Genomic DNA, 12,945 nt, shown 5'->3' with positions numbered 1-12,945 from the left:
ATCTTTGAAAGCCAATCTGTGAAGGTAATAGATCGAGTAATGATGTTATTGTTATTACTTTTAGTTATAGTTTTACAATAACATCATTCTCGTAATATTTTATATATATTAATAGTTAGTAATATAATATTCAATTACTTACTTGTGATGCAGATGAAGAGGATGATGCAGAGGAAAAGGATGATGCAGATGAAGACAATGATGCAGATGAAGAGGATGAATCTGGCAAAGGTCAAGAGGATGACTGAGATGAAGAGGAGGAGGATGATAAAGAAGAAGAAAATGAAGACGACAAAGAGGGGAGTGCCGAGGATGATAAAGATGCATCTGATGAAGGTAATATAGTAACAATACTACAATAATCTAATCACTTGCACTAACACTATTACATGATCGCTGTTATAGAGTTTTCATTTTACAAATAATTACTAATAATCAATTACTTTCCTTTTAGATGAAAACGATGATGCTGATGAATATGATGCGTCAGGGCAGGGTGACAAAACAACTAGCGAGCCAGAAGATGGATCTGGTGAAGGTAATAGTGTAATGCTGTTATAGGCTTTCTGTTACTGGGTGCTTTTTTAACAAACAATTTAGTAATATATTTTCATTCATTATCTGCTACACAGATGACAAGGAAGAGTCCGAAGGTGATGCATCAGGCCAGCCTGAAGATAACCCAACTAGTGAGGCAGGTGAAGAGGCATCTCCTGAAGGTAATTGATGAATCTATTTAAACTCGTTGTGTCAGAGGATGTAACTGTAACAATGTTACTGTGACGTAATTTTAACAGAAATTTACAAAGATGTATCTATTGTGCCCTTTTTGGTTCAAAGAAAAATTGTTAATATATATTGAATCCAATTACCGTGACACGAGATGACGAGGAAGAGGCGGAAGTTGATGAATCCGGCAAGCCTGAAGACAACCCACCAATGAGGCAAACCTGAAGAAGGATCTTCCGAAGGTAATAGAGAAATCTATTTGCACTCGTTGTATTAGTCGATGTAATCTTTTAGCACTCGTTATTGTAACATCGTTATAGTAACGTTATTCTTACCGTGTCGTAGTTTTATCGTAAGTTTACAGATATATATATTCAATTATCTGCTACACAGATGACAAGGAAGAGGCAAGATGATGCATCGGGCCAAGTCAAGAGAACCAACGAGTGAGGCAAATGAAGAAGGATCTTCTAAAGGTAATTGAAGTAGCAAATTTACAATAAATAATCGTTAGTATAACTATGAGGCATTGTTGGTCCGAAAAACATTAGTAATTTATATTCAATTCAATTACTTGTGCCACAGATAACAAGGAAGAGGCCGATGATGATGCATCGTGCCAGGTTGATGACCAACCAACCAAAGGAGGGAAATGAAAAGGAAGATGACGATAAAAATGAAGAAGAGGATGATGGGAATGAAAAACCGGATGAAGAGAACGATGATGATAAAGATGAAGACAGTCTTTGGCGATATAAACGAGGATAACAAAGAAGAAGGATGAAGCAAATCGTAATGAAGACGCCGATGGGAATGATGAAAAAGGCGAGGAAGGAGAAAAACCCGGTGAGGCCGATGATGAGACAGATTGGCGGCGAAGAACCAATAACTACTTAGTGCAATCGAGAGCGAGAAGATGACGCACGATGATGAAGTTGATATTGTCGATGATTGCGATGATGAGATCCTGTATGACAATTACGACAAAGATACTGGCGACCACTATTTGTTACATGTCGAAACAACTGAAGACTGGATGCGCGTGATGGATCCTCGCTACGGCTGCACAATCGAATGTGGCCTACCAGCTCCGGATCTAACACTTGTGTCCAAGAGTATGATAAAACACAAGGAGATAATGGCGCCTATTCTTGAAGTTAGGAAAGAAACAATTGACTATTGTTTTATCGACGATGACGAGAACCTCTCAAATACGTGAGTACTTTATTTACTCTTGCACTGTGATAAACAAAACGTTTTACTTTACAAGTGAATACTGTTTCAACTGAATAGTTATTACTGTTAAACTGTTACTCTATTAAAAGGTGTTCTGACTATTACATCTCATTGTCCAACAAGGAAAGGCTTGTCTCGTATGGGAAGTATCACTTCATTCCAAGGGAAGATTTAATTTCATTGGCTCCTGGTGAGCTTATTTATATAATGGTGACTGAATGTTGGTCAATGTTGCTCAATGACCTCATCTCCGAAAAAGGTAGCAAGTGATACACCATTGAGGATCTTCATGGGCTTGGGTCAATCAGATGTTCTTGTAATAAATAAATTTTTATTCTTATTGATTTTGTGTTTCTATAATGTTTATTGACTTTGTATTTATATTTATTTTTGTAGGACGCATTAGCAACTATGTCTGTTGGAAAACCCGTTCAAAACAGACATTTAGAAAGTGAAGTTTTGCTGTCCTTCACACAATGGATCAAATACAACCCGAGTCCACTGAATTTCGACCGATATGGTAAACCACATTACTTAATAATAATTTTTTTAATTCTTATATAAGTAGAGTGTATAGAAGTTCTGTTTAGCAATGATATATATCTGCTTAATTGCAGATATTCATTCCACTCATTCTGGAGGACCACTTTTTCTGTGCTTGCATAAATTTCATGTCGAAAACCGTTGACTACCTAGACAACAAACCCTTGTATGCCAGATCCCGAAAAGCAAAAATGGCAAGAAATGCGGTAAGTTTCTTTACTTACAGTAACAATGTTATACCTTTAAATTTCCATTAAAAAATTTGAAATCATTGTTACAGTAACATAGATACAGTAACAGTATTAATTTTTGTGCAGGCAAATATCATGGGGAAAATGTTGTCAGAAATGCAAATTGCAAAAGGCTCCAAAGTGGAAAGTTTCCCACTTCAGAATGTGAAATTTAAATGGCAGAGCATTGCAAAAAATGAGGATTGTGGGGTTTTCATGATGATGCACATGGCTTTCTACACGGGGAAGGTTTTTGACTCTGAGCTGGAGGATGAACGGAAAAGAATGTTGTACCATGCTGAAATATGAGCAATACTTGTTCTTAGCGACTTGAATCAAGTACGAAAAGAGGTGCAAGGGAGGATATCAAAATTCAGGAATGAAAGGGAACAAAACAAGGAAAAGTCGCTGCAAAAAAAAAGAAGCTGGAAGAGAAGAAGGAAAAAAAGGAAGAGGAAAAAACAAAGAAGCCACAGAAAAACAAAAGGAGGAAGAGCCCAAGCAGTAGAGGGTGAAGTCGGTTGCTTACAAGCGTTCTCCTAGAGCAATTGGTGAAGATGAGGAGATAATATTTAAATTTCATAAAGATGATGCTATGGGATGTTCTCTAGGTCACGGTGAAATTGACGGTGATATATTCCTAGTCTCTGAATTTATGAGAGCAAATTAGAAATGCTGTCCAAAGATAAACTAATCCGAGAAGGCACGTTCTTGATTATGCGTTTATGGATGATATCGACTTCCACAAAAGGTAAAATACTTGTTGTTACTTTGTGAAAGTGTTATTCTTTTACATTTTTTTGCGTAAAAGTGTTTTTTAAACATTGTTTATGTTACACTGTTTCTGCGAAAACTCTTGAGTAATCGACTCTTATGGTTCTATGTGGTGAGATCCTGGCTGCGTTTGGAGACAACAGGAGGTTGACAAGAGCTGATATACTCTCACTACGTCTTAGGAGTCACACCAATTGGATGGTGTTTGAATGCTGGTCTCTACTCTTGAATTATGTCGAAACGTGAAAAGAGGCACAAGGGCAGCAGGGCCAACCATACTTTACTTAGGACTAGGTCACATGGTAAGTTGCATCGGTGTTAAATGTCCGCTTACATTCAATAACATATGATTCTTTTACAAGGGAAATCTAACCCTTACATTTTTTTTTTTTTTAAAAACTACAGCATGGTCTCTTCGGGGTGATGCGGGAGGATAGTGAACATCGATATAAAGAACGAGTTGTTTGAAATTTGGGATAATTTCATCAACGCGAGCAAGGCAAATTACAGACTTGATGCCGAACTTATTTTTATACCTTATTTTGCTGGCTATCACTACTTCTGTGTGTGTATTAATTTCCTCAACAAAGAGATTAGTGTGATCGATCAATCGTATGCTAACTGGAGTCTTCATTCACTTACGACATCGCAATGGCGTGATAAGTCCCCGAGTTGTCGAATTGTATGTTTACGATTTGATTTGATTTGATGTTATTCGATGTCATATCTTTGTAACATTATTATGTTGTTTCAGTGTTCTTTGTTACACCTATCTTTGTAACATTGTTGATTACTCGATTTCTTAATTGATAGTAAAAGGAAATTAATGTTACATTTTCGACGACAGGTTGCATGAGTGACTACCTGGACACAAAGGGCGGCGTGAGGGTAACCGAAATGCTCCGCTATCCTGTGGTAAATGTGAAGTTTAAATGGCGAAAACGGCTTCCATATTTGAAGAGTCAGCCTGTATCACTATGACAGCCGTCTCCAAATTTTAGGGATATGCAAACAAGTCTTCTTTGCTCAACAACACATTTTATCGGCGGGCATGTTCTTCCCAAATTGCTGCATGTTTGCTCATGGGTGACATCAACAAAATACGGGCTGAATTGTTGGACGCTGTTGAAATCTTCAAAAATCAAAGAAAACAATCGCCGTAGATATAGTCGCAAGGAGGAAGCCGCTAGAATGCTCAAAACGGAAGATGAATTGTCAGACAAAGAACCACCGATTGAGAATGAACCGAAGCCACTCAACACCGAAATGCCTGTACTTCGTTTTAAAGTTAAAATCAAGTGATGTACTCTAAAACAATGTTACTTTAACAACGTAATAGTGGTCTTCATAGACAAATGGAACATATTTTCGAATATTTTGGAATATATTACAAATAAGTTTATTCTTAAAAGAATTTATTATATGCGAATTCATTAACTATGTTCTTTAATGTGGTGATTTCAAGAGTGAAAAGAGAAAACATAATTTGACGTTTTGAATTCTTCACTCTTGCAAATTGCTATAACCGCACTTCATAGGGAATACGAAACATGGGTTGGATAAATTTCATGTCTTATTTTGTCTTTTGGAATTCAAAAATTAACTGTTTTTTTAAAGCATTTAATTTTGAAAACAGTTTTTAAAATGTTAGTGTTCTTTTTTTAAACAAAAAAAGTCGAGACAAAATGAAAATAATGTTACTGTAACACTGTGATAGTAATAAATGAAAATTAGAATAAAAGATTTTGACGCTTAGAATTCTCCACTCTGTGCGGCATTTATAACTCGACTTAATTATGGGGAACATGCACGTGGTTAACATCAATCATCATTTAAAAACAGTTTTCAAAGCGATTAATAAAAGTGGTTTTTAAAGCGATTAATTTTTTTAAAAAAATAACTGTTTTGTTTTTCACAATTATCTATAAATAATCTCATTTTTAAAAACACAATTATGTTAACTTTTAATGAGAGACGGTTTTTTGACGCTTTGAATTCTACAATCTGCAGCAGATTATCTTTCTAAAATGCATTTTGCACTTTGTTCAAAGTGACATTTTTCAAGGCGTTATTTTTTTTTTTTTTTTTTTAAACTGTTCTGTTTTTTTCAATTATCTATAAATAATCTCATTTTCATTCAACATTTACACTTCATTTTCTAAACAAAAAAATAAGCCAAGACAAAATTCAAAGGTTTTTCATGTCTAATTTTTTTTTAATCTTTTGTAATATTAAATATCTATAAAGATTATCGATGGTTTAATATTACAATCATTGCTAAAATGTCATTTATTATATGACTACCTTGCTCTAATTGAGGGAAAACAGTTTACATTTGTTTATAAATAGATTTTGTTTTCTTTAATTTAGGGAAAACAGTTTATTTTTCTGTTTTAATGGGGTTTTTTTTTTTTTGTTGCGGCAAGAGAAAAATGGAACGAATTCAAAGGAAACTAGAAGACACCAAGTTTGAACTGGAAGAAATGACAAGGCATAGAGATTCATTACTTGAGCGGTTATATCATCGATAGTAAGGTAATATAAATGGTAGAACGAGTACAAGTGCTTGAAAATGACTTGAACAATGTCAAGCTCATATCAAGTTTCGATGGCGGAAAACAAGTGTATTGGGAAACAAATAGAAGAAAATAAGTCAAGAAATACACAAACCGATTTAGACCGTCAATTTCTCCTTGGTGTTACAACTCTTAGGGAGTCATATGCTAAACTCAACCCTTCGATTAACAGGAAGTGGCCTCTTGTTGTCAAAGCTATTGAAGAGATGGAAGGTTACAGGAATAATCAAAAGGGAGTTGCTAGAGGGCGAAAGCGTGTTCATTCTCCTCCCCGTGAATAAACGACTAAGAAGGAGTAAAAGATTTAATATTTCCTTTATCACATTCGATTTATGCTTCTTGTGATAGCTTATATTTAAGTTAACTACATCATTCTTCGTTTCTAAGTATTTCGTTTGTAATCAGTGTTTGTAACACTTGTTTTTAATGAATGACATCTTAATTCGGTTAATTGTCCAATTTACTATTAGAATTGTGGTATATTAAATTGAACAACGATTATGTAACTATGTTTAAAATTGTCAAAAAACGCTCCTAAAACGGGACGGAAAAGGGTTTAGGGTTGGATTACGCGGCACCGCTTCGCGGAGCCGCGTAATCCAACCCTAAATCCTTTTCCTTAATAAAACGTGGTGCTAAAAAACCAAAACTAAACCCTAGGGAAGGACGGCTGATACCCTGTCGTGGATGGGATTTAAATTTTGGGAAAAACGCTCCTAAAACGGGGATTTTAAAAGGGTTTAGGGTTGGATTAGGCGGCACCGGAGCCGCCTAATCCAACCCTAAACCCTTTTCCTTTAAAAATCGTGGTGCGAAAAACCAAAACTAAACCCTAGGGAAGGACGGGTGATACCTGTCGTGGACGGGATTTAAATTTGGGGAAAAACGCTCCTAAACGGGACGGAAAAGGTTTAGGGTTGGATTAGGCGGCACACCGCTCGAGCCACCTAATCCAACCCTAAACCCTTTTCCTTTAAAAATCGTGGTGGGAAAAAACCAAAACTAAACCCTAGGGAAGGACGGGTGATACCCTGTCGTGGACGGGATTTAATTTTGGGGAAAAACGCTCCTAAAACGGGAAGGAAAAGGGTTTAGGGTTGGATTAGGCGGCACCGCTTCGCGGAGCCGCCTAATCCAACCCTAAACCCTTTTCCTTAATAAATCGTGGTGCAAAAAAACCAAAACTAAACCCTAGGGAAGGACGGGTGATACCCCGTCGTGGACGGGATTTAAATTTGGGGAAAAACGCTCCTAAAGCGGGATTTTAAAAGGGTTTAGGGTTGGATTAGGCGGAACCGCGAGCCGCCTAATCCAACCCTAAACCCTTTTCTTAAAACAAAGGTTGTTCGTAGTACAACAAAGTGTTACGATAAAACCAAAACTAAACCCTAGGGAAGGACGGGTGATACCCTGTCGTGGACGGGATTTAAATTTGGGGAAAAACGCTCCTAAAACGGGACGGAAAAGGGTTTAGGGTTGGATTAGGCGGAACCGCTTCGCAGAGCTGCCTAATCCAACCCTAAACCCTTTTCCTTAAACAAAACAAATCGTATAACAAATTGTATAACACTCATTCTTAAAACTTAGGAAATATGCTTCTAAAACGGACGGACAATGGTCCTAAAACAATATTTATTCTTGTATAAAATGTTGTAAGTCTTTGTATAAAATGTTAACTATGATGTAGGAAAATCGAATGACTTTTTATCGTGACATGTTATTGCCACAAAGAAACACACAATTCTACTTTTTATTTTTTGTGACATATTATTGTCACAAAGAACACAAAATCCTACTAATTATTGCTAAGGTCACAATGTTACTTTGTAACATCATAACAAAGATCAAACTTTTTTCTTTTTAGTCTTTCTCGTGCTACATCGCCTATGCGAAGAGGGCATGTTCTCCCGTCGTGGGTAACTCTTTCTTTGCAGTATGCACATAGCCTCTTTGGCTTGGCTGCTTTTTCAATGGCCTGTTGTTTAGCCGACTTCAATCTTTTTCCACTGCCCTTGTTGCGTGCTTGTTCCGGAGGGTGGATAGTGACTTGAGACGACGAGCTGCAGCCAAACAAAGATCTCCATCTCTTGGTCTTTTGTAAGCGGTTCAATACATAACTTCACGAACTCAACTAGGAGGGATGCTAACTCTTCCGTGTGTTCGATAGGTAAAGTTTTGAGAACACCAAATATCCGACGAACTCGACCATACGTTGCACAAATGATGATTATCGAGGCGTAGCCATATATGAATCCTCAATGACATTCCCATTCGAATCAAGCACTGGAAGTAAAACAAAGAAAGTTCTTTGTTTATCATGGTGACAATGTTATCGCAAAACAATTATCGTAACAAGTCAAAATCACATCCTTTGTAATAATGTTTTCGAATCAAACCTGTTCGCTGCGTGTGTGTTATTTAGCCAACGATCTACAATGTACTTGCTTGGTATTCGCCTAATTCCTTTGCCCTTGTACACCCACAGAATATGCCTGCAGAGTAATCCAATTCTTTGAACAGTTTACACTCGCATCTTTGCATCTGTGCTTCTAAGGTCCAACCTCACCTTGAAAATTCATGTCTGTCTCAAAGATCGATTACATGAATTATGCGCACATGCTCCTCCTTCTCAAAGTCATCAACACCACATGAATCGGCATCCATTACTTCTTCTTGAAACACCTTGAACACAAAGATGTGTGTATATAATAGCGCCATGCTTTTCTATAGGTAATTCAATGTCTTAAGCTCGGGGAATGAGTGGTCATTATAATCATCGCACCTTCGTGTATAGACATGCTTTGTCCATAGCGATTTGGAACCTGTGTTAATGCAACAAGGATTCGGCAACAAATTATTTATGTAACAATGAAACAATGGTACTGTAATATACACTGTTCCCAGATGCATGTAAGGAATGAAAAAGAGTTGTTTACCTCATCCAAAATTCGACCAGTGTACCAAAGTGATTCTCATAGCGCTTGAAAAACGAATTTGTACTTTCTGATCGCTGTGTTGTTCTTAATATGCAGCCCAAGGCAAGGTCACGATGGTAGGCAGGAATCCAATTGTGTCTGTCGTCGAACATTGTAGTCAACCAATCATTATCTTCCACTCAAATCAAAAATGACCTTCCGCCACTTCTCTTCGAACTCCAACTCTCCATATCGGGGTCCCAAACAACGACGTTGAAGCGAGCAAGGAAGTCCGTGTCTCTGCAAAGTCTTGAACCAACTTTGTCTGTGATCTTTTGTGTAATATGCCACATACAATAACGATGCCTAAATTGTCTTGAAAATGCAGAAGGAAAGCCTTGTTGTATGCGGTCATAATGAAACAAAAAGTCGAACGTGATATTGACCAAAGGATAGGGAAAGAGCAAGTGAGTAAATTTAAGTAAGTCTCATTCTGAATATTGTCACACTATTACCTTCTTTATGCCAGGCATTGATCCGTGATCATGAATCTGCGGCTCTTTTTGTCCCATGGCGGTCAAGAAATGCTTTGAAAGGTCCATTGGAAGGAGATGTCATCCTCGTGTAACAGGAGACAACCGGCAAACAACACCGACTTTCTGTGGTGATTAACACCTGTGAATGGTGTAAAAACCATATCATACTTGTTGGTTCCGTAAGTAGGGTCGAAGCTCACAGCATCCCCAAAGAATGAATAGTTTCTAATACATGTAGCATCAGCCCAAAAGAACTTTGTTAGACGGTTTTGCGGATCAACATCATAGGCGAAGTAAAAAAGCGGGGTTGGGTCGCTTTGAGTTTCTCGAGTCGATCGATGAAAAGGTCAGCATCTCGTAACCCAATGTAGCACTTGATATCTCTTTGAAAGTTCTTAAAATCTATCAATGTAGCACCGATATTTTCATACCCATTGAGAAGTTCCTTAACCTGTCTAAAGGTCAATCCAGCGCCAATATTCAACTTGGAGTTGTCCAAGATAAGCGTCTTCTGGAACATATCAAGGGATCGTGAAATCTTATCGAGATCTCTGTTACAGCAGGTGAGACGATGATTGTGGACTTGAAAACTTCGTCAATCATAGCCGGGCCATCAAGGCCATGTAGAAGGGCAAATCGACGTCGCTCGACATCCAATTCTTGTGATTTTAACTCGCCGTGTAATCAACTAGTTTGTGGGCGAACCATCACCCATATTCTCATCATCCTTGGTTCGGGGACGCTTTCGGTTTAGATTCCCTGAACCCTTGACGATTGCGGACTCACGAATTTTTGGTGTGCAACACCACCTCGTAGTGTTTTCGTACTGTGCTTCCGAGGGGTAAATCCACATGCCCGAGCATAAACCTCGTAGAACTTGATTCCACCTCAAGGAGGCGAAAAACGCACCAATGGTAGGTCTAAACTTGTGCTCAACCACACGCATCCAGCGCTCACCTCCATTAGGCGTGTGAGATAGAACAAGCTGATTATTTGGTTGAGGATTGGGTTGCTCTTGGACAATTGGCGTAGAATGGGGTTGAGTGACAAGATGCTTGAGTCCAGTAATACAAAAAGAAAAATACGAGTATTAGTGACCGAAATACAACGGTGGTATTACAAAGAGTAACATTATTCTGATAATACTAGTACTATGACAATGTAGTGACATAAGGATGGACGGGAGAACAGGAAATATGCGAAGTGGCTGGACTACAATTTAGAACAAGAAACTAAAGTACATTGAAGTAACACAAAAACAAGAGGACATCCGAGAAGTGGTACATATATTTATATGTGCAATGGAAATGAATATATGTGATTCTTTATTCTGAGAACATTGATATTATAACAAGGCTGAGCCTCGTAAGCATTGACAAAGATAACAGAATATACGAGACAGGGGAACAGAATATACAAGACAGGAAAAGAGGTCAAATATAATGAAATTTGACCTAAATTGAACGAGAAAATCAACAAATACAAGGATATTTGACCTAATATTTAAGACAAAAGCAACTACGAGTATAATCAAAGGAAAGGAGACCGTAAATTTAAGTAGAAGTGAACGGATTTCATTAAAATTGAAGCAAACAGAAAATCGATTAACCTAAAAAACTGAAAAGCAACAGAATAAAGACAAATTAATCAAAATTGACGGAATGTGACGATAAAGCAACCTGCGATTGTAAAGCGTAAGCGGAGGAAAACGCAAATATGAAAATTCGATAGGAAAAACAACAAATACAAGGAGATTGCACCTAATATTTAAGAGAAAAGCAAATACGAGAATAATCAAAGGAAAGGAGACCGTCAAATTGAAGTAGAAGTGAACGGATGTCATTAAAATTGAAGCAAACATAAAATCGATTAATCTAAAAAACTGAAAAGCAACGGAATAATGAAATTACAATAGCGAATGATCGACATAGAATCCGGATGAAATCGCGAAAAGGAAAACGAAAACGTAAGGATTACGGAAATTACTACTTTTGCATGTTAATGTCGATAGAATCTGCATCCATTGTAGCAACGAGAACCTGGAAAACACACGAATTTGATTGATTTGTGAATGAATTGATAAAAGCGAGTAAAAAACAGGAACCTAGGGTTTGTTTGCTTGATTCAGAGGATTATTTTCGACTTAGAGAGAGAGATAGAGCGAGGAAAAGAGACGGAGGAGAGAAAAGTAAAACTGAATTATGAGAGACAGTTTGAATTCTAAGCTTTTATACGTTTGTTATAATTTAGAGATTTAATCTCGTAGTTGATTAGGAGTAGATCTAATGGATGAGATTAAAATGCTAGACTCACCTAAGATACCTAGACTCACTTGATACAACTTCTATATATATATATATATATATATATATATATATATATATATATAGAGAGGAGTTCAAATGAGTCCACCTAAAATGGTGAGTCCTCTAAGTCCTAATCCTAGCCATTGATCAACTAAGATGGATAGTTGAGATTTTAAAATTTTAAGATGAAAACTTTAATGTTTTATAAATGAAACTTTAATTTATGTGTGTAACTTTAATTCTTTATAATTATAACTTTAATGTTTAAGATTATTTTATAAATAAAAATTTAAATTTGTGTTATAAAATTTTATTTTAAATATATAAAATCGATTTTTGACTATAACTTTAGTATTTTACGAGTGAAACTTTAATGCTAAAAATTGAAACTTTAATTTTTTTAAACAATTTTTAATATAAAAATTTGAATTTATTTAATTTTACTGATTTTTAAATATAACTTCAATGTTTTACGAGTGAAACTTTAATGCTCAAAATTGAAACTTTAATTTTTTTAAACAATTTTTAATATAAAAAATTTGAATTTATTTAATTTTACTGATTTTTAAATATAACTTCAATGTTTTACGAGTGAAACTTTAATGCTCAAAATTGAAACTTTAATTTTTTTAAACAATTTTTAATATAAAAATTTGAATTTATTTAATTTTACTGATTTTTAAATATAACTTTAATATTTTACGAGTGAAACTTTAATGCTAAAAATTGAAACTTTAATTTTTTTTTTCCAATTTCTAATATAAAAATTTGAATTTATTTAATTTTATTATTTTATAATTGTAACTTTAATGTTTTACGATTATAACTTTAGTCATAATTTTTGAAACTTTAATGTAGTTTAAGTCTTTGGCGAGTATAATTAGTACATATCAGAGCGTAACTTTTGTCCATCTAAGCGTAACTTTAGTCCACATATGCGTAACTTTAATCCATGCCGGTGAAACTTTATAGTAATAACCACCTACAACCACCACCCTCACCTCCTCCAAATCACACGACCCAATACCACGACACCACCACGACCACCGCGTCTGACCACCAGCCATCACCACGTCAGACCACCAATTTGAGAGAAAAAA

General features: G+C 36.2%; 1 long non-coding RNA gene across 1 annotated transcript; it reads left to right on the top strand.

The window, feature by feature from the left end:
- Positions 1-262: 262 nt before the first annotated feature.
- On the top strand, positions 263-918 carry LOC141621855 (uncharacterized). Its single transcript, XR_012532734.1, has 4 exons — positions 263-336; positions 455-538; positions 633-719; positions 884-918. It is a non-coding gene; the product is annotated as an uncharacterized LOC141621855 (long non-coding RNA).
- Positions 919-12,945: the final 12,027 nt, after the last annotated feature.

This window comes from Silene latifolia, chromosome X (assembly GCF_048544455.1).
Source record: "Silene latifolia isolate original U9 population chromosome X, ASM4854445v1, whole genome shotgun sequence".
Taxonomy (NCBI): domain Eukaryota; kingdom Viridiplantae; phylum Streptophyta; class Magnoliopsida; order Caryophyllales; family Caryophyllaceae; genus Silene; species Silene latifolia.
Note: the sequence above shows the minus strand (reverse complement) of the source record. Positions and strands in the feature narration are given on the sequence as shown.